The sequence below is a fragment of the Orycteropus afer genome, unplaced genomic scaffold (genome assembly GCF_000298275.1).
Source record: "Orycteropus afer afer isolate SDZICR_OR568_19922 unplaced genomic scaffold, OryAfe1.0 scaffold00020, whole genome shotgun sequence".
Lineage (NCBI taxonomy): Eukaryota > Metazoa > Chordata > Mammalia > Tubulidentata > Orycteropodidae > Orycteropus > Orycteropus afer.
Window position 1 is genome coordinate 15,578,213 of NW_006921607.1, and position 3,572 is coordinate 15,581,784.

General features: G+C 39.0%; 1 protein-coding gene across 1 annotated transcript in view; it reads left to right on the forward strand.

Annotated features, from left to right (window-relative positions):
• Positions 1 to 3,572, forward strand: part of RALGAPB (Ral GTPase activating protein non-catalytic subunit beta) — a 129,270-nt gene that overhangs the window by 89,325 nt on the left and 36,373 nt on the right. The window lies entirely within an intron of this gene.

Below are 3,572 nucleotides of genomic sequence, written 5' to 3' on the forward strand. Positions count from 1 at the left end.
GTGAGCACCTCTTCATGTATTAGCTGGCCACCTGAATATCCTCCTTGGTGAAGTATCTATTCATGTCTTCTGCCCATTTTTCAATTGGATTGTTAATTCCTTTGCTGTTGAGACATTGGAGTTTTCTGTAAATCTCAAGAGATGAGTCCCTTGCCAGATATGTAATTATCAGCAAATATGAATTTGTTGCTGTCATTTTTGTTAAGTGCATTTTCATGGTGTTGATTTGTTTGTTCCAAATAATTTCCTATGCTGAGCTTGTTTTGTTTATAAATCGTGTTATCACTTCCTTCATTGCTATTGTTTTAGTATTTGCTGAATATTTATGCTGATCCTTTTTTTCATTTTGATGTGAAGGTTTATCATTTTTCTTTGAGGTTACCCTGTAATTTATAGTTCTTCCCAGTTTTAGAACAGTCCATTCTATCTTGTAGTTGTCTTGACTTCCCTACCATCTAGAAGTTCTGTAACAACACAGTTTTTTCCCTCTTTTTTGTTTGTAGTTGTCCTCATTTGTCAATTGATGTCTCTGGTTCCCTATTTACAGTCTTGTAGGCTTATTTACTTTGGATACTTCCATAGCTGGTTGGTTTCTGGGTTATATCATCATGTGTGTTAGTGGTCGGTTGTTGTTGGCTGTTGTTGCTTATCTGTCCAAAGGGCTCCCTTTGCATCTCTTGTAAGGTTGGTCTGGTTTTAACAAACTCCTGTAATTTCTGCTTATCTGGAAATGTCCTAATTTCATCATCATATTTGAAGCATAGTTTTGCTGGGTGCAAATAATTCTTGGTTGGAAATTTTTCTCTTTCAGTGTTTTATATATACAATCCCATTGTCTTCTCGCCTGCATGATTTCTGCTGAGAAATCCGAGCTTAGTCTATTGGTTGCCCCTTGTAGGTAACTTTTCATTTTTCCTGGGCTGCTCTCATGATTCTTTGTCTTTGGTTTTGGTAAGTGGATGATGATATGTCTGGGTGATTTTCTTTTGGGGTCTATTCTGTTTGGGATTTGTTGGACTTCCTGAATGATGGATATATTCTCATCTTTCATCATGTCAGGAAAATTCTCTTTCAACAAATCTTCGACAGTTTTCTCTGTAGTTTTATTTGTCTCTTTCTGTTCTGGAATCCTGATGACATGTAGGTTATTCCTTTTGATGGTATCCCACATGAACCTTAGGCTTTCTTCATTTTGGTTTGATAATTTTTTTCTGATTGATCCCTTTTCAAAGAAATATTGAGGTATTTGCCTTCAATCTCACTAATTCTGTTTTCCATTGATTCAGTTCTACTGCTTTGCCAATTCAATATCTTATCTATTTATGAAAATTTAATATTAATCTTCTGGATTTCTGTTTGCATATTTTGTATCATTTCTAATTTTTTCATTTTGTTCTTGTATTGTCTTTCTAAATTGTTCTAGGATGTTCTCTGTTTTCCTTAGTTTTATTAGTGTTTTCCTTGCTCTATCTCTCAATTCCTTGAAGCTACCCAAATATAATTCTTTTGAATTCCTTATCAGGCAGTTCCAATGTTGCATCTTCCTCAGGGATGTATTTGGGGGTCCTGGTCCCTTGTTTCTCCTGCTTTATCTTTCTTCTTTGTGTGGACTGTGATGCTCTGTTGTCTCCAAGGCATTGTGACGTTTTTGGGTTTATATTTAATTGGCGATTGTATGTTGGAGTGACTTGCCCATGATTTTCATTTTCTTAGTATGTTATCTACGCAAGCAGGGTACTGTGCTGTCCTCTTCTTTTTACTAGTTGACAGCAGTTATACACTCACCACCTATCTCCTTTCCTGTTGTCAGCCTCTTGTATGTCCCTGCTGACTTTGCCAAACAGAGCCTATTCTTAGGTCTCTGGAATCCAAATGAGAACACTGTCACTTTAAAATCCAAAATGGCTGCCACTTATAAACACTCAAAATAGCTGCATTCTTGGTCACTTTAGATATCCAAAATGGCTGCTGCATGTAAACAATCAAAATGGCTGCACCCTCCAGAAAGCACAAAGTCCACAGCTCAGGTTGTCTCCTACCTTGCTGTTTCTCCTCCTAGTCATAGGCCACCAGCACAGTCCTCTCTACAGCTCTTGGTGATCAGGGCTGATCTTTAGGTCAATTCTCAGGTCCTAACACCACTTGGAAATATTAAAGCTCTTGGTTCTGTCAGAGTAGCTGACAGTCCACAGGTCTGACCGTCTCTGTAATCACTGTTTTCGTTCAGGTTTTTCCACTAGTTGGTGCCTAATCCACTTCTGTATGTTGTTGTTGTTGTTGTTTGCTGTCGAGTCGGCCCCAACTCATAGCGACCCCTCCTTGGGTTTCCGAGGCAGTATCACTACAGAAGTAGGAATGCCCAACCTTCCTTCCGAGGAGTGGCTGGTGGGTTTGAACCGCCAGCCGTCTGGTTAGCAGGCAAGTGTCTTAGCCACTATGCTACCAGAGCTCCTCCTCCACTTCTGTATAGTCCACTTCTGTATAGTTCCTTTCAAAGCTCAGGGCTCCAGGATTATCTTCTGTATCTCTGTCAATTGGTTTTTGTTTTCTTTGTTGAAGAGAGTCTGTGTCACTTGTTTGCCTAGTCCTCCATCTTAATCGGAAGCCCAGGAATTCTGTTTTTAAGAATATATCCCTCACATTGTTGTTTTTAATTTGAAGGAGAATTTCTCTTTTGCCTTCCTTCCAACAGGGTTTTCAGCAGCAGCACTGCTGACAGTTTGGGCTGGATGTTTGTTGGGGGAGGCACACTGTTTATTGTAGGACATTCAGCAGCATCACTGGCCTCTGTCCACTAGATGCCAGTAGCACCCCATCAGATGTAACAACCAAAATGTCTCCAGTCATTGTCAAATGTCCCTTATTGGGCAAAATCACCCTCGTTGAGAACCATTGTCTTAGAATGAAGGACTGTTCTTTCTGAAGCCAGTAGAAAGCCTAGGAGTTATGCTTAGTGAAGAAGTGAAAACCTTCTGGTCACTTCAGTTTTGCTAGAATTGTAGACTGGTATCTAATTGATTTCTTCTTTGGACTAAGAGAAGGATATTTTAAGATTCATTTAGTAATTATACTTAATCTTTATTGAATTTTTAATAGGTTTGTCTTTTTCTTTCATAGCATTTGTCAAGATTTATAGTTAATCATATACCTATGCAATGATTCTTTCTCATTAATCAGTTAGTAAACTGTGAAGACAGGGACATGGTGTCTTTTATTTGTTGCTTAGTATTATGTCTGGAGTGCCTGAACGGTTCACTTAACACACTTGGATTTGAGTTCACCCAGGGTTGTTTCGGAAGAAAGACTTGGCAATCAGCTTCTACAAATAAGCCTTTAAAAACCCTGTGGAGGACATCAAGCTCAATTGGCATAACATTCTATACAAAACATTGTTCCACCTCCTACTTTGGCGAGTAGCGACTGGGTCTTTAAAGCTAGCAAGCTGCCATCTAGATGCAACAATGGGTCTCTCCTCATCAAGAGCAAAGAAGAAAGAAGAAAACCAAAATTAATGGAAACAATCAGTCCTAGCAACTGGTACACCATCCGATCTGCAACCTATACAACTATGA